Genomic DNA, 19,308 nt, shown 5'->3' with positions numbered 1-19,308 from the left:
TAGCCTCGATCGCTCTGATGATATGCAAATAAAATTTTATGTCAGAAGGCTATCGTCTTTTAATCACCAGAGAGCCTGCCAAACTAGAAGCGTTCAAAAATGTCTTTCTTGATACTACTTTTCCCTTTCACATTCTGGAGAACGTATTCGAAACCTAAATTTTGTTAACAAAAGTATTTTATAATAAAATGCGAAGCACCAAGCAACAATTTTTTCTTATTTGTAGTCAGCAGGTCGTCAGACAGAAATCTAGACCAACAGGCTGGCTGTAGAACTAACAGCTACGACCATGTGAGCCAAATTGTCAAAACAGCTAGGCAATAAGCATGTGCCGCAAACAGGCCGATAAACTTACAAGCTTATAAAACTGATTCTCGAGCTCACTAACCAAGGATGGTAAAAACTAGTCATTAAATGAACACTGCAGCGCCTTTTCAAGACATCAGGCTTGTAGTAGCCATCTACTGTTTATCATCCTGCAAAATCGTAGATTAGGTTAAATGTAAGCAGAAGCAAAATAAACAACCTCTTTTAGCACAATTATACAGCCGGCATTGGCCTAGAGGTCCCATTACGGTATTCCGAAGGCCTGGGAAGCTGCAGATGTGGTTGCGGCGTTGTCTTCATGCTGATAGCAGCTCTCTGCTGAGTTCTGAAAGGGATCCTAACCACGGCCGTTCAGGAAAAGCGCACTCCTCTACTGAGCTGCTTGTTGTATCATACTATTTCCATTCGAATGAACCTCGGGTTTTTCACCGTATGCATCCGTACCATTTGCGAAAACAAACTGCGCAGCATTTCTGTTGCGGAGAGTTCAGGTAAGAGTTGCGAGTGCCACTTTTGTATGAAAACTTCCTGTGCACGGTCTGAGACATTGTGAAAAGCAGTGCATATCATTATTTTCAAAAACTATATTGACCGCACTAAAACGTTCGCGTGCCGTTTTTGGAATAAAGAGCAGCAAACAAAGTACCAGCCACCTACCACCATTATATGCCTCCAGCCCCGCCTGATAGATCATTGTTCTGAAAAAAAAGTTGAAAAAAAAAGAATGAAAGCGTAGTGCACCAAATTTATGAATCAATCAGGAGAAATTTATTATCTAACAATACACTACCAGCGAGCGATTGCCACAGTGAACAGTGAAGTGTGATTGCCGAGCTCTTTCATGCAGATATTGACGGAACCATTGTGCAGGACACGAAGCCAAACGCGAAGCGATCAAAGGCTGCTTGAGTCTCGTTTCATATTCATATTTTATATTTATATAGGAATTGGAAATCGTTGCCTCGTCGTGCGCTCATAGTATACGTCTATCCAATCGAGTGCTGGCGTATATTAAAACCTATACTTCATCCAACCGCGCTCACATATTTATAAGAAAACTAAGGCTTGAAATATGTTTTTGCAAGAGCGTCGTTGTTTTATTCTTCACTGAATTTGCATCTCCTAACTTTGCAGAAATATGTAAAATGTTTTTGTATGAACGGGGCAACTACTATTTATGGCGAGGCAACAACGGGTGTAAAATTACAGGGCCACATATGAACAACTTCGATGATTCCTTGTGTGAACGCGTCTAACTAAAGTGACGCGGTACTTTCTGGTGCCATATCTCCTTCTATGTCGCACCGGTAACCTTGCTATGTGGCCATAACTAGTACAGATTTTTGCCAAGGTGTGCAAACACAGATATTCTTGCATATATGGGAATTATAAGCACTACACCCTGGCTCGACTCAAATGGAATGCCACTTTTGTGGCGATATATTCAGTCTCCATCAAACTGAATGGTCGTCCCAGGATAACCACCAACGACATATTTTGAGCGCCTGACAGTTTGGGACTCAACCCCGGCTCCTTAACCTAGCACGAGCGGCAGCGCCCCGTATGTAAGCGGAATTCAGTACAAAATGCGCCGACCACTGCATTGCATCGCTACTAAATGTAAAAAAAAGAACCCCCCCCCCCCCCCCATATTAAAACAACAAAACATTTCCAGTTGGGAATAGATCAAATCATCCGTAGAAATCCGCGTGGCTTTATCGCCGGCATCCATTTAAATTTGCAATTTAGAACATGCTATTTGGCTTAACTCGATCCATAACGAAGTCAGCATCCAAACGCGTACATTGAAATAAATGATGGTGGCAGCTGTCCTGCTCTAGAGACAAAAATGCACAACTGAGATAAACTCACAAAACGTGGTAATGTTTCGGCTAACAGATCCTCTGCTTAATTGGTAATGACGACTGCTAATACTGTTAATCTGAATGTCCGGAACTGCCTCGCACATCTCACCTCCTAATTGATGCTAATGCCTTGTGTCTTGTCATCGGCATAACTAGTTCCGTCTAGTAGCAAATAAATGTAAGACACATTTTGTTCTGGGTGCTAGGGTGCCGATTTGCCTTTCACCTGGGGATACTACAAATAGCGGTTCCTTCCTAATTACAGGTTTTGATCGCACTTTGACATTTGATGGGGTCGAATGGAGTTCTGGAACTTGCAGTAAGCCCCCCATCGTGCTTTCTACACAGTTATCTTGCTATTCTTGGTTTATTCGTCTAATCATACTGGTGGCAAATATTGAATGTATTATTGTTTTTGCACAGTGTAGAACTGTAACAATAATACTTGATATGATACAAAATCAGCCATATTTTCGAAAGAAAGCACGCTCTCATTCGAAAGCACAGCGCAGAATTGTACCTTTAAAATACAATATAATATCAGCATAAATTTCTGCCTTGAAATACGAGGTAAAAGCTGGGTCTACATAAAATATCTGAATTATACAAATTTTGCAAAAACACATATGACAAAGAATATTAAATATACGCAAACAACTTTTGCTGCTGACTTATAAGTTTAATTATGCAATTAAAACGTCACTTGAAAATGACTTGCTCAGTCATATATAATGCCTCTTGTATTCCACCCAAGGCACGGAAGACTCTCTATGAGGCCAGATTTTGGGTTTAGTTCAACGGGAGAAGAAAAATGATGCTGGGTTCGCACCTGATCTTTCTACTTCTGCTTTTTGTGGGGCAAGTATAAGTTTATTTATTTAGAATTCTGCCCGCATTTAATTACGGTCTTTTTGTGTACCTTTGCGTAGTGTCCAAATAGCACTGTACCTTTCACATCTAAGCACACTTTGGTATTGTAGTCACCTGTAAACGCATTGCTTGCCAACAAATTAAAAGGTGAATTATGATCTAATGATAAAATAAAAACAAAAATACGGATATAAGCATTTTCAGCCGTCTCTGTAAAATTATCAGATGTAGCCATAAGGAACATCTATTTTGAGCGACATTTCATACCCATATATAAGTAGGATAGACAGAAAACTTTCAGCCCTGTATTGTATAAGGATATATACAATTGTCCTTAAACCCACGAAGAATCAGCCACACGATGGAAGTGCACATCGCGTTGCTTTATGTACTTGTGGCGCATTGTGGGCAACTCATCCTGATCTCGTCCTCGACCTCACCGCAGAGCCCTTCCTCATGGCGTTCAAGAAATTTTTTGCTACACGTCGAAGCGAGCAGGTCGTCTATTGTGATAATGCGGCGACGTTCAAAAGGGCATCTAAGGACACTGAGAAGCTTCAGTATTCTTTTAGGCAGTAGCATGCGAAAGACTACTCTATTAGCCATAATATAGCGGGAAAGTTTATTTCCCAGAGAACTGCTTTGGGGGGATAGGTTTTGAGAAAGATTTATCAGAATGACAACGATATGGCCGCTGAAAACGCTTGGAAAATGAAATTTTGATAAGCAGTAGCTGGGTACAATAATGTCTTAGTCTGAAATTGATGTTAGTTCAAGACCGATCACATTCATTTACTTCAGTCTTCTGTGAAAACTTGTTGTGAAGAGACAATCAAGCATCTCTTATGTGAGTAAAGTATTTATCAGTAAAATACATAAGCTGCGTTGTGCGCTGGACCGCCTCGATCCTCGCTCTTTAACGGCGGATAAGATCCTTGGTCCGTGGCCACGACAGTCAACCGCCTTTAATGCATACAGGGCACTGTTTAATTTTTGTGAAGAACATGTGATAATTTGATCAAAGACGAAGAAAGAAACGAAGAAAGGAGAAAGAAGAAGAGGAGAACGTGAAGGTTGGCTCGAGGAACGCGAGACACGAGCAGGGGAGAAGAGGCGAGCAGCGGAGCCGATCGGCTGCCCAAGGAGCTCGGAGCGGTGCGTCTTCTGCCAGGCCTGACCCGGGGATCCAGACCTGGGGCCTGCCGGCTGTATCCTGTCCTGTTCTCCTGTCGGCCACGAAACTCGGAACGGTGGTCGGGCCCGGGAGTGCCACAGCGCCAGCTCTTTACTGGCACGAGCGTTCGGCGCCGTGCTGAGCCCAGGCACGTCGGGGAGGCCTAACGCATCGGCCGTGGAAAGGCCACTCGAGGCCTCTTGCCTCTACTGGGCCCCGTCCGGTGGCCTACCCTTTCGCTGGGCTTACTGAGGCCCTACTGCACCTACCCTGCAGAACTCTGACTACCCGGAGCGTCTGCACCGGCTTCTCCATCCAACATCTTGGCGACTTTTTGACAATTTGTGTTTTGTCATCGTCCCACTTGCTCGTTCTACGCTCGTCCCGTCCATGTCTGTACATAAAAGTATTCGTTGTTAGCTTGGTCAGTCTGGTCGTCTATTTAGATTACTGTCTCTGAATAAGCCACAGAATAAGGTGGCCAGAAGATCTAAAGAAAAGAACCTCACAATTTTCTAACAGCCATCGGCTTGTGTGACAAAAGTTGATGAAGTGCTTGGGACTGGGCCTTTATGAAAAGACAAAATCCGACTTTTCCACGTCCCCTTTTTGCACCAAAGATATTTTGGCGTTCTTGTGGTATCGTGGAATATATAGATCAAGGATGGGATAGTCCGCACATGCCGAATTTGCCGAATAATTGACGCGTTTGAATTGTGGTGCTGGCGAAGACTCTTGGGAGTTCCTTGGACTACCAGAAGATCAAATCAGTCGATATTGTCGACCATAAACCCTTACCGCTCATTGGAGGGTCAAATTCTAAAGTTAAAGCTCAGCTACTTTGGTCATCTGATGAGAAGAGAGGAGTCGCTGGAGAAAGATTTGATCTTGGGAAAGGTTGAGGGTCGCCGGAGAAGGGGTAGGCAGCAAACGCGATGGTTGGATGGCATCCTCGAGGCGCTGTAGATGAAGTTATGTGATGTTAGGAAGATAGTGAGAGACCGGAAAGCGTGGCGTGACATGGTCCATAGGGTCACGAAGAGTCGGACACGACTGAACGACTGAAGTGAACTGAATACTTCTTTATCAATTAGAGGCTGCCACTTCGGGGCGTGGAGTGTATTAAAGATTGACACCTGTCACTTGAGAAAGATGAATAGGAAGACGGATGAGAGGGAGGGTTTCGGGCAGAAACATCAGCGCCGTGTTGGGACGCCAGTAAAGGGCAGTCTATATTCGCCTGTGTGTTATAGTTATAGTTGTGTGGTATAGTTCGCGCTTGCGTGTGTATGTCTCGCCTTTCTTGTCCTTGTATTTGAGCTAAAAACCATACATCAAGATGAACTACCAAGTCGCACAACAGAAAGTTTGAATGAAGTTTATAATCGGCTGGTGTGTTTCTTCTATATTTATCAGTTATAACCAGACGGATCTATCCCAGTGGACTCTAAAGAAAGAAGGCGATCGCATGCGACATAGAGCCTAATTATTAGGGAATTATTGAGGGAGTGTCAAGTAAGGAATTATTTCTTTAAAAAGAAGTACTCTCTAACTCAAAATTGAACTGCTTAATCATGAATGTTGCATATTCTTTGCGAACTATGAAATTACTGCGATAGTCCCTTATCTCGAACGTCGAAAGTAGAGGCATTTAATGCTCTCGAATTTCAGTTACGTGTTAAAATATGATAAAGCGATGTTGAAAAAATACAGTTCGTAGCGGCAGAATTTTGCAAAAACATATGTTAGCATCAGCCTGTTACACCTAAACGAAAATAAGTGGTCCATTGCAATTACTGTGTTTCAAATGTAACTGGTTATCACAGTAAATTACAGACCCAGAAAAGAAATTGATAATTGCCGAACATTAATTGGTTACAACAGGTTTAGTATCTCAGAATAATTGCTTATGGGGCAAGTTCTGGGTGATTTAGAATTCTTACAACTTTTCGGCCATAACGCAAACTCGCTCAAAGTGCAGTCAACTAATGCGCAGCTTGCTTTTATATTTTTACACGAAGTCAATTTTGATACCAGTTATTCGTCAAAGTTGTCTTCGCTCATCTTTCAACGCTTCCGCTTGATGAGGTCAGCAGCTGCGTTAAACACTCACTACATGTAAGCGCTTGATGGCAGGGTGGTGCTATGCCGTACGAACACCTTGCGGACCTGCTCGTAGTTTTGCAATGCTTTGATGCCCGTTTCTGCATCGTTTATTGTATGCCGCAGTAGCACAGTGGCCAGGGCGCTTGGTCGCTCAATCTAAGGAAGTGAGATCGAAGCTCAGCTACGGCAGCCACTGTCCGCTAAATGCAAAAAAAAAAAGGAGCCATGTACTATGTGATGATATTGCAGATTAAATTCCGCTAGGTTTCTGAAATTTCAGGTGCTTTCGTCTACGGCGTGTGATAAGAAGATTTTATTTTCTGTACAGGAGTGAAAAGACTTGTGAGATGAATCATAGACACAATTTTTGTCGGGTCTTCACAGATATATTTCACAGGACCTGCTGAGCCAGGCGGGAACCGTCGGCATGCAGTCCTGCAGCCACGAAGAACAATCTGCGCGAGCTTGGCTGGCGTGCTGAGGCTGTCGTCTTCTCCTGCAGGCGGAACAAGATGGCATGCTACAGCCCCCTCCCCCTATAGCGATGAAAATAGAAGCAAAGGATAGTAGCGAAAAGGGGATGCTATGGGTGTTAATCGTATGCGGTGAGAACTGGCACAGTCGGGAAGGGGTGCAGTGGCACAGATGGCGATGACGGCAGAATCAAGGTGGGCAGGTTTGAGATGATTAACTCATATCGTGTCCTCCCAGCCGTTGATTCGTAGTAGAAAGTGCTCAGGAGCGCGCCGGGGCAACTGAAACGACCATGAAAGGGTGGACATGCGGCTTCGTGGCAATAAAAGACGAGTGAACCGCTGAAAGTAGGAAGGGATGTGGATACGATGAGAATATTGGTGCTGACGTGGTTGAGCGACAGTGCTCATAGAGCTACGTAGACGGCAGGCGTAATCTGTGACGTCAGCTGGCGTGGTTGTTGAGGTCTCGAAGAACTCACCAGGGACGTGGCGTGTAGTAACAGACGTTAACTCTGCTACACAGGTAGAAGAGTCTCTGTGAAGTGCAGGGCGAGGACCTAGCAGGACGAAGGGTAGGCGCTCAATCCATGGTGAAGGGAAAGCCGACGCCATAAGTGAAGCTTCGAACTTCCGGTAAAAATGCTCCTTGATAGCGCTGGAAATCGGGTGGTAAGAGTTCGCCTTATCGTGATTGACGCCGAAGAGACGAGATAGGTTAGCAAATAACGTTGAGTCAAATTGACAACCACGACCAACCGTAATGGTGAAAGGGACTCCGTAGCGGCTTATCTAGAGTGTGATGACCGCTCTCGCGATCGACTCCGCCGTTATATACAGAAGGGGCATCGCTTTAGGCCATTTCCTGAATCTGACAATGCAGGTTAACTGATAGTGGTGGTTCCCACAGGGAGGAACGGGAACAACAATATCGACGAGCAGATGGTTGAAGTGGGCGTTCGGGGACGGGAAGGCTCCAAGTGGAGTCGCAGTGTGTCGGTGCACTTTGCCGACAGCTGAAGCACGTGCGCGACCAACGGCGAACGTCGACGTTAATGCGAAGGTCAGAAATAAAGAGCCGTGACGAGGCGCTGCGTTGCGCGGAAGTCAGGATGGGCCATGGAATGGAGAGCATCACATACGGTTCGGTGGTTTGATGGAGGGACGAATGGGCGAGGGCGACCGGTCGACGTATCACAAACGAGAGGAACGACGCAGTCAGAGAGCAAGACGTCCAATACTAGAGAGGCGTCACACGTGCAATGCTGTTGCAGCTCGGTATGGGCTCGTTGAGCAGAATCCATAGCCGTGATGTCGATTATTGGCCGTCCTTTGTGCGGCGCTATGATTTCAGCACGAGAAAGAGCGTCGGCAACTATGTTCAACTTACCGCTACCTGACGAATATCGCAGGTAAATTCGAAAATGTAGGCGAGCTGCCTTATTTCGCGAGGGGTGTAGGAGACATTGCTGGACGCTAGCACAGATATCAGAGGTTTGTGGTCAGTAAGGATATGAAATATTCGTCCTGCGAAAAATTGGCTGAAGTGCTTCATGGCTGAATATTTTGGAAGCCCCTCTCGACCGAAGGTGCTGTATTGGCGCTCAGGTGGTGAAAGCTTCTTGAAAAAGAAGGCGATTGACTGCCAAACAGCAGCCCCGAACGGTTGCAAGATCGCGCCGAGAGTAGTGTTCGATGCGCCAGCCATGGCAGACGTGGGCAAGTCAAATGTGGGATAAACTAGGAGCGTCGTGCCGGAATGGCAGCCGCTCAATGCGCGGTTAGCGGTTAGCACTCCAAGCAATAAGAGATGTCTGCTTGCTGTGGGCCGAGAGAAGTTCGTGAAGAGTTTGAAGTATTGCAACGCAGTCAGGAATGAAGTGCCGAAAATAGGTGGCGAGGCCAAGAAGTTCACGCAGTTACCGGGTGACTGTGGGCTGGTGAAACTGAGTGACGGCGGTGATACGGGCCGGCAACGAGAGGATGCCATGGGCGTTCACGCAATGGCCGATAAAGTCCAACTCTACAACGCCAAACTCGCTTTTCGGACCACAACACCAAATCAGCTGAGCCTTTCGAAGACTTGGCTCAGGTGGAGCTTGCGGGCCTCTTCCGTAGGGTTGAAGACGAAAATGTTATCAAGACTTGCAAATCACCACGTCAATAGCGTAGGACTTGGTCAACAAAGCGCTGAAAAGTCTGGGTCCGCTGTAGAGATGAATCACAGGCACACTCGTTACCGGGTCTCCACAAATAGTTTTGACACCACCTGCTGAGCCAGGCTGAAATGGGACAGCGAACTGCATGCATTTAGTCCTGCAGCCACTGAGAAGAATCTGCGCGTGCTTGACTGGTGTGCTGCGGCTGTCATTGTCCTCTGCGAGCGAATCACGATTGGCATGCTAATGACATATTTGAATGCTATGAAAGCAGAATTTGCGGCGTCAAACTGGGAGCAAGGTATGCAGGGGCTCAATAAATATGGCCGAAAATAATTTTGTTGTGAAGGTATACTAGACACTTTTGCCCCTTAATTGCCCATAAAGAAGTTCCTTGTAATCTCGTAATTTTTTCTGGTCTGATGCATAAATTGAACGAAACCGCAATAAACTCAATATGCCCACCTTAAGTACATAACGCTGTTTTCACCGAATCACAGCCTCCCTCCCCCCCCCCCTTCCCCCGTCCGCCCGTTTTTACGAGTTAGTATCAGCTTTTCATGTTCATGGAGAAAAAAGCCTTGCATTGCATTCAGTGTCTCGAGAATTTTCAATCTGAGGGGTCAGTTGCGCGCAAATTTGACCACTTGCTTGAGGTTGGAGTATGAAAAGAACGCAGCCATAGGTCAGAGGAAAGAGGCTGTCCTGCAAAAAAAACACAAAAAAAACGTGAGGAATCCGCTGTATGGGCCTACCTTAGAATAAGGATGCTATGAGGAGTGTCGAATAATGCTCAATCCACGGGATGGCCATAAGGAAAGAAGTGGGGGGAGAGACTACCGTAAAAACAAAAGTTCAATCCGAGAACGGAAACATTGAGGCGGAGCGTACTCTGAGGTACACTCAAGGGGCGTCGCGTCAAGCTTTCGATATCTGATGTGCAATATGTAACGGTGAAAAATGACAGCGCTGGATACAAACAAGCCCACGCCGCCTAGGTGGCGCCCGACACGGCGTGCAGAGCCGTGGTGAATGGTGGTTTAGTTAACCATTTAAATCAATAATTAAGATATAGGGAGAAAAATGAGCATGATAGCTACTGCTACCACCCCGTTTCAAAGGGGACGCTCCTATATTCCATCCATCCATCCATCCAGAGCGCGGTGCTTCCAACGCTGCCGTGTCGGCCTGAATTAATGCAATTATAGACCTCGCCTCTCAGAACGGGCGTTGGTCCCGAACTTGAAAAAAATCTTGTAGTTTTAAGATCACCGCTTTTAGTTTAGAAGCCAGAACTGGAGAAGAAGTGCCTGCTTATTGATGATTATGTGAAAGAAAGTAAAACGGGGGGAAAATGTTTTACTTCGGTATTTGCAACGCCATACACAACTAAAGAGCCATGCTCTAATTTAGCCACACAGAATATCTTAATTACCGCGAAATTGTTTATCTTGATTTCCGTTAGTGTTGTAGGCTTCCTTATTTATTCCTATTTCTCCCAGTTGCACTGCAGTGAATTGTATGTCAGCGCATTTTAGAGTATACCAGATCATTATTCTAGCGTACCACAATGACACATCTTCGTTGTATCTACATGGTGTCGTTTCATCTTTTTTTTCTTAACTCTCATGTGATCATCATCATCATCAGCCTGACTATACCCACTGCAGGCCGAAGGCCTCTCCCATATTTCTCCACTTAACCCGGTTCAGTGCTGACTGCATCCACTTGACCCCTGCGAACTTCTTAATCTCATCCGCCCACCTAACTTTCTGCCGCCCCCTGCTACGCTTTCCTTCCCTTGGAATCCAGTTTCTCACCCTAAGCGACCATCGGTTATCCTCTCTTCGCGCTACTTGTCCTGCCCATGTCCATTTTTTCTTCTTAATTTCAACTAGAATCTCGCTAACTTGAGTTATTTCTCTGACCCACTCTGCATGCTTCCTATCTCTTAATGTTACCCCTACCATTTTTCGATCATAGCCCTCTGGGTTGTCCTCAACTTAAGTAGAACTCTCTTGGTTAGCCGCCACGTTTCAGCCCCATAGGTGAGTACAGCCAAGATGCAACTGTCGTATACTTTCCTCTTGAGCGATACCGGTAAGCTGCTAGTCATAATCTGCGAGTGCTTGCCAAATGCGCTCCATCCCAATCTTATTCTTCTTATTTCCTTTTCATGGTCAGGATCTGCGGTTAGTACCTGTCCTAAGTAGACATATTCGCCTACTACCTCCAGTACTTCGCTACCTAATGTAAGCTGCTGTTCCTTCCCGATGCTTTTGAACATTATCTTAGTCTTCTGCATATAGATTTCCAAGCCTACCTTTCTGATTTTCCTGTCTAGGTCATCAATCATTATTTGCAGTTAATCCCCCTAGTTGCTTAGCAAGGCAATGTCATCAGAAAATTGCAGATTACTGAGGTATTCTCCATCTACCCTTATCCCTAACTGCTCTCATTCCAAGTCTCTGAATACTTCCTCTAAGCAAGCTGTGAATAGTACTGGGGAGATTGTGTCTCCTTGCCTAACACTTTTCTTTATGGAAATTTTGTTACTTTCTTTATGCAGAACTATAGTTTCAGTGCAGCCACTATATACATCTTCCAGCACTTTCACGTACGACTCGTCTACCCCCTGATTTCGCAATGCCTGCATCACCGCCGGGGTATCAACTGAATCAAATGCTTTTTCGTAATCATTGAATGCTATGTATTAGGGCTGGTTATATTCGGAGCATTTTTCTATCACCTGATTGATGGTATGGATATGATCAATAGTAGAGTACCGTTTTCGAAGCCCTGCTTGATCCTTTGCTTGATTGCATGCAATCTAAGGTTGTCCTGATTCTATTAGCGATTACCTCAGTAAATACCTTATACGTAACAGACAGTAAGCTGATTGGTCTGTAATTTTTAAGGTCCTTAGAGTCCCCTTTCATATGAATAAGTATAATGTTTGCATTTTTCTATGGTTCCGGTACCGTCGATGACACCAGGCACTGCTTATACAGGGTGGCCAGTTTTTCTGGCACGACATCCTCCCCGTCCTTCAGCAAATCTGTAGTTATCTGATCCTCTCGAGCTGATTTCCCCCTTTTCATAGTTTCTAGTGCTTTCTTGACCTCGTCCTTCGTCACTGGTGGAACGTCTGACTTTTTTCCCTACCGCCAATCTCATCACGGTCCTGACTACTTTGGCTACTGTAGAGATCTGTATAGAAATCCTCGGCTACTTTGACTATCTTGTCGATATTCGTGATGACGTTGCCCGCCTTGTCCCTTATCGCATACATCTGGTTTTTGCCTATGCCCAATTTCTTCTTTACCGCTATAAGGCTTGCGCCGTTCTTTACAGCATGCTCAATTTTCTCCATGTTATACTTCCTTATATCGGCCACCTTGCGCTCATTGATTAGCTTTGATATCTCGTCCAATTCGATCTGATCTGTTGGATTAGAAGCTTTCATACTCTGGCGTTTCTTAATCTAATCTTTCGTCTCCTTACACAGCTTACTGGTATTCTCTCTAACTATCCTACCGCCTACTTCTACCGTGCACTCAGTAATGATATGTCTGAAATTATTGTTCCTTGCTTCTAAGGTAATATCGCCATCCTCAGTTAGAGCTGAATACCTATTCTGTAGCTAGAGCCTGAACTCTTCTGTCCTCCCCCTCACCGCTCATTCGTTGATGGGTTTCTTTCAAACTAATCTGTTGCGTTCCTTCTTCTGATTTAGGCTAATTCGGCACCTCACCATCCTGTGGTCACTGCATCGCACTTTCCCGATCACCTCTACATCTTGCATAATGGCGGGGGTTGAACACATTATGAAGTCGATTTCATTTTTAGTCTCCCCGTTAGGACTTTTCCATGCCCATTTCCGGTTCTTCCGTTTGCTGAAGAAGGTATTCATGATTCGTAAGTTATTGCGCTCTGCAAACTCAACTAGTAGCTTCCGCATGCTATTCCTAGAACCAATGACATAGTCACCTACTGCCTTGTCTCCTGCCTGCTTTTTCCCTACCTTGTCATTGAAGTCGCCCATTAGTGCTGTATACTGCGTCTTTACTTTTCGCATTGCCGATTCTACATCTTCGTAGAAGCTTTCAAATGCCTGGTCATCATAACTACATGTACGTGCATAGGCCTGTACAACCTTCAGTTTATACCGCTTATTAAGCCTAATTACAATGCCTGCAGCCATATCATTATAACTATAGAATTCATCGTTATTACCCGCAATATACTTTTTGACAAGCAAACCTACTCCTAGTTGTCGCCTCTCTGGTAAACCTCGATAACACAGTACATGCCCATCCTTCAGTACAGTATATGCCTCATTCGGCCTCCTAACCTCACTAAGCCCTATGCAATCCCATTTCATACCCTCTAGTTCGTCTAACAGCACTGCTTAACTAGCTTCACTAGCTAGGGTTCTAGCCTTAAACGTTGCCAGGGTCAGTTTCCAATGGCGGCCTGTCCAGCGGAGCCAGGCTTTCTTAGCACCCCCTGCTGCGTCACAGGTCCGACCGCCGCCGTGGACAGTTGTTCCGCAGCCGCTGGTGACTGAGGGCCGGGGTTTTGGGGAACTTATCATGAGAGGTTACGGCCAATTACTGCACCAGGGTGGCCAACTCTTGCTCTGGTGAGGGAGTGCGTTGACGGAGGTGTTCACCGGCATCAGGTCGCACCCCAAGCCTGTGTATGCAATTCCATCGAGACGCGGATTTTTGTTTTCATGCGGTGGATAATTGCGCGGCACCGGGATTTGAACCCCGGTCCGCTTGCATGTTAGGCGAATGTTCTACCGCTACGCCACCGCTGCACCCACTCATGTGATATGATTACGTAAATAAGTTACTGTAAATTGGCTTTGTACTTGAAGGAAATATAAGGAATCTGCATATGAATTACTATAAAACTAGTGTTAAAGTTTATTCACCGAGGGCGACTCCACCTTAGCCTTATGCGCTTACTGAAAAATGGCGTGTTCCTTCCTCACACTTCCTCTTTCCTGGGTTCAGCGCTTCTTAACATTCCCCCTGAGCAGACGAAGCCCCCGAGACTATCAGCCAGAGCCCCGAGAGTGGCAGGGCTTCATCCTTTTGGCATGCACAACTTGCGTTTTCCACAAGGAACGGCCTTGAGAAGTTTGAAGCAGATCAATTAAGGGGAAATGAGGGTGCTCATTATAATACACGAAGGAAAGAAGCCAACAGTCGGCGAGGCCAAGGAAAGCGTAGGGGATGTTACTTTATGTCCTTTTTTTTTAATGTTTACTTGGATAACCACAGAAATGAGTAATGTAATCTTGTTTAGGGGAAAGATAATTAAACACAAAGTAGCAGAAAAAACAACCTGCCGATGGTGGGAACCGAACCCACGACCTCCGAATATCGCGTCCGGTTCTCTTCCAACTGAGCTATATCGGCCGCTGTCCCCCCTGCTACTTGCTTGGGTATTTATGTTGTCTGGATACGAACCTTGATAGTGTTCACCAGCGCCACCCTCAACCATAGCGGCGGACGTAGAATGTCCTTTGTTACCGCCAGCGTCACGTAGAACGTGATCAAGATCGCGAGGGCGAAAGCTGTGCTAGAACCCTCTTACGCTACCTATGGCTTCAAGACTGCCAGAACCGAGACCACCGTAAGCTACAAGCAGATCAATTAAGGAGAAAGAGGGTGCTCATTATAATACATGAAGGAAAGAAGCCAACAGTCGGCGAGGCCAAGGAAAGCGTAGGGGATGTTACTTTATGGTCCTTTTTTTAATGTTTACTTGGATAATCACAGAAATGAGTAATGTAATCTTGTTTAGGGGAAAGATAATTAAACACAAAGTAGCAAAAAAACAACGTGCCGATGGTGGGAACCGAACCCACGACCTCCGAATATCGCGTCCGGTGCTCTTCCAACTGAGCTACATCGGCCGCTGTCCCCCCTGCTACTTGCTTGGGTATTTATGTTGTCTGTATACGAACCTTGATAGTGTTCACCAGCGCCACTCTCAACCATAGCGGCGGACGTAGAACGTCCATTGTTACTGCCAGCGTCACCTAGGACGTGATCAAGAGCGTGGGCGAAAACTGTGCTAGAACCCTCTTACGCTACCTATGGCTTCAAGACTGCCAGAACCGAGACCCCCGTAAGCTACAAGCAGATCAATTAAGGGGAAATGAGGGTGCTCGTTATAATACATGAAGGAAAGAAGCCAACAGTCGGCGAGGCCAAGGAAAGCATAAGGGATGTTACTTTATGTCCTTTTTTTTTAATGTTTACTTGGATAATCACAGAAATGAGTAATGTAATCTTGTTTAGGGCATCGAGTAATTCAAGTCATTGATCCAAGTGAGCACAATAAACAACCCTGTGTCTTTTTCAACAGCTTGTGCGCAAACCACGTTTGCGTATAAGCTTCCAGAGCCACACTAAATCTCCGGAGAAGTAGCAGATATCCTGGTGCCGACGATGTAGCAATGCTTAGAACGGTCCTGCGAGGCAAGAGTGCGTACTGGCGCGCTGACGAGCCTCTCTTCAGCGTGGCAGAATGTACTGGAGAGAGAAGGCTTGGTGTTGAGTGAACTTCAAGGCACATGGGCATAAAGAAAGAAAATTGAACTATACCCAGCTTTTTCATGCCTCTAGGTATTACAGGTATAAGTAATGAAGGGAAGCACGTCGTCCCAGTCCTTCATGTTCGTCAAGCATGTTCGTCAGTGTCCGGTTCGTACGTTTAACAAGGCCGTTTGTCCGGGATCATACGGTGTAGAGCTACGGAATTTGCAAAAACAGAACTGATGAAGCTGTTGCACAACACCTGCCGTAAACGAACGGCCACGCTCACTAATAATTACACGAGGTGACATCGCCGGAATGACGGTATCTTTCAAGGCAGAAGATGCTTTGGGAGCCCACTACGATTCTTCTATAAGGGTCGATTGAAACCAGAGGTTACAATAACCTGCTACTGTTAAAGTCGAGAGTTGCCGCAAACTGTTGTAAAAAGTCAACACCTAGAATAATGCCAACACCTTAAATAATTGTCAAAACCACACGGAAGTAAGCATATGCCGCCAGCAAGCCGATAGAATGACAAACCTAAAGAACTGATTCTCAATCTCACAGGCCAAAGATTTAAAAACTGGTCTTTAACTGACACTGCAGCACCTTTTCAAAACATCCACATCAAAACGTCAGTGATGTGCAGTCCAAGAAGCAAGCAACATCGGCAACGTTGATTCTGATATCCAAGCGATTCATGCTCAAACGCTGGTAATTGGTAAGCCAGTCATCCACGTCTTCTCCAGCATTGCCAGAAAACTTCTGTGGCTCTCGATAGTGCTGCCAAGTGGGTGCCGCTGTACCTGGCTGCCGTGCGTCGCCGTACTGGAGCAATGATACGGTCCAAGGTAGGAGTCGAGAAAGCCGCTGGCTCCACACAGGTAGAGAATGGTCCATGGTGATTGTTTCAGGACCTCTACCACTGTGTTAGGGTTCTTTTAGAGAGAGTCACTCCACCTTAGCCTGATGCTGTTGTTGTCCAAATAACATATGACTCATACCCAGAAAAGGGGATCGGCCAAGATCTGGGTAGCAAAAGACGTTGTTTAAAGTTTTCTTTCATGTGATGCTCTCACGGAACAATGGCGAGCTTCTTTCTCCTTTTCACACTTTCACTTCCTCTTTCAGCGCTTTCTAGCAGCGCATTATACTTTACCTAATGCTGTACCCTTGCGTTTTATAGTGACTGCTACTGCACCATGGACTCCACGCAAGGAAAAAGTGTTGAGGAAAGAATCGACCAAAGCAGTTGCTCAAATTATGTGAGTAACGTAAACTATTGCCGCAACTCCAACCTGTGCAACTAGGCCTTTACTTATGCCAGGCTCTTTCCAAGAGCTCTTATTTAAGCTACTTTCCTTGCAGAAATGTTGGAATACAAGATGCCCTCCACACTGCCAATGTCCCAGTGGATTGCGAGGGTTCGTCATGAAGTACACTTGCTACTGAAAAAGAAAGGTTACCGACGGCATACACCATTTGTTGCTCGTGAAGGTAGCCTTCACACTGAAAACGGAAATAAAGCCAAAAAGCAGATTTTGTGAAAGGGTTAATGCAATACAGTCTGTTTTGTTAATGAACCGCGGTATTCTGAGAAATATTGACTGAATATATCGCCTATCTTAGTGCAGCTATATTGTTCTAGAAGGGAGCGATGGGCTCACTGCCATATGTGGGCGCTGCTCCGCCGTGACGCACTCAGCGTCGAGTTTTCCGGCGCCCGTCAGGTGCGCTTCTGCCAGGGTGACCTAAAAACTTTCGCTAATCACTTCTCTTGCCTGTAGGCTACATACACACTCTGAAGCAAGGGAGACTTCGGATGGATGTACGTTTCTTTGAGTATTTTCCTGGTTGCACCTTATTAGAAATTGTACGATGTGGTAAGATTCGATGTAATACTCCCTATCCTCACAAGGTACGCGACTGCACTTATCTCTCGGTAGATGTTTTCGATGCCGTTGCGTGATGCCTCTGTCTCTGTATAGTGTTCCTCAATATGGAAATATAATTGGGAGAAGTGGCAACACAGCGGTGATTGCAGGCAGTACCGGGTGCCCGTCCTTTCGAGGGATATTTTTCGTCAAGCAAGAAGCACTAAGGGCTGTCGCTGCTTTATAGTGGACGCTTGTTGTCTGGAAGTCGAACACGAGTACCATGACTCAGGCAAAGCGTTACACCGAAAGCAATGGGCTTGGTGTGGAATTAAAACCGCAGACATGGACACAATTAACCTGTCGCGTGAAGCGGCTGCAGCGTACCAATACTTCAGCCCTTCCTTGCGCAACATGATTGTCATCTTCAAGCAGACATAGAGCATGCGACCACTGTAATCCGCCGTGAGGGCTGCAGATGCAAAAAAGAGGACCCCTCTTAAGAGCTACTTGTACGACAGGAGCAGAATAGAACTGAGTGCAAGGCAAACATGAAAACGCTCCTCCGCCAGTATTGCGGTTTCTTCGGCAAATATTGGATTGCTTCTTCTATAAAGTTCAGTTGGGCAGTGCTTGCAGGCATTGGGGTAAAGTGTCCGTTGCAGCGCATCACTAGTGATCTCCATGCGTCTTTGCCATCAGAATGCCTATAGCCACAAAAAAAAAGAAGGGCTCTTTCATAGCACCTGACCAGGTGATAGCTGCATCCACTTGATGCGTGGAAACCTTCTAACCTCACGCTCCATTCTATTTTTCTATCCCCCTTGATAAGCTTTCCTATTCTTGAAATCCAATCTGCCACCTTTAGCGCCCTTCGTTTATACTTAGTTCAGAATACATGTCCTGCCCATGCCCATGCTATTTTGAATTAGACTAGACTGTCATTAACACAACTCTTTTCTTTGGCCCACTCCATGCGCTTTCTAACTAAACCATAAACCTATCATTTTTCGTTACATAGGTATCTACTTTGTGTTCAACTTCTAGAATCCTTATCGCTAGCCAGGACGGATCTGCCCAATCGGTGAGGACCGGTAACGTTGCACCATAGCACTCTTTATGCGCTACTGCATGAAACGTAAGACTATCTGCTAGTATGTGAACATCTCGGCATAGTTATGCAATGTAATGAAGATGTGGTAAACTTGGGGTTCTGTCAGTGCACTGGCGTCTGCCAGTAATCTTTAAAATACCCGTCCAACTTTGGATGCAAAACATCCTCATAGGCGGTAGCTACCGGTCCCGCCCATCTACGTAGACCGGCTTCCTCACTCTTACCCTTCATTTGCTGGGTTTGTCTACCTATTATCTCAATTCGGCGAGGAGGCAAAGAAGAGAAACCCCTCATATTAGGTATTAGGCACTGCGAAGGGCCGGTATCTTGTGCGCGTAAAATGATCTCTCTAACCGAATAATAATAATAATAATAATAATAATAATAATAATAATAATAATAATAATAATAATAATAATAATAATAATAATAATAATAATAATAATAATAATAATAATAATAATAATAATAATAATAGTAATAATAATAATAATAATAATAATAATAATAATAATAATAATAATAATAATAATAATAATAATAACCCCGGTGGGGCATCTCTCTAACCGACGACCAAACAAATGGTATGAGGAGGTGTTGTTATGGCGCGCGCCGACGAGCGCTGCGCCAAAAAAAGAAGAGGCGCGTGACGAGCGCGAGACGAGCGCGCGGCGCCAGCGCGAGGGTTAGAGAACAAAAGAAAAGCGCCGGGGCAAGTGACGCTTGCCTGGTGTCCTCCATTCTTCTGTGTCTATTCTATCTCTAGGCGGGCACAGTGTCCCACAA

At 45.4% G+C, this 19,308-nt stretch overlaps 1 long non-coding RNA gene across 1 annotated transcript; it reads left to right on the top strand.

Annotated features, from left to right (window-relative positions):
- Positions 1-2,922: 2,922 nt before the first annotated feature.
- On the top strand, positions 2,923-17,086 carry LOC146181669 (uncharacterized). The gene is made up of 3 exons (XR_014700012.1): positions 2,923-3,050; positions 16,721-16,799; positions 16,903-17,086. It is a non-coding gene; the product is annotated as an uncharacterized LOC146181669 (long non-coding RNA).
- The last annotated feature ends 2,222 nt before the right edge of the window (positions 17,087-19,308 follow it).

This window comes from Amblyomma maculatum, chromosome 8, assembly GCF_055883805.1.
Source record: "Amblyomma maculatum isolate TAMU_Amacu chromosome 8, ASM5588380v1, whole genome shotgun sequence".
NCBI classification, from domain to species: Eukaryota; Metazoa; Arthropoda; class Arachnida; order Ixodida; family Ixodidae; genus Amblyomma; species Amblyomma maculatum.
Note: the sequence above shows the minus strand (reverse complement) of the source record. Positions and strands in the feature narration are given on the sequence as shown.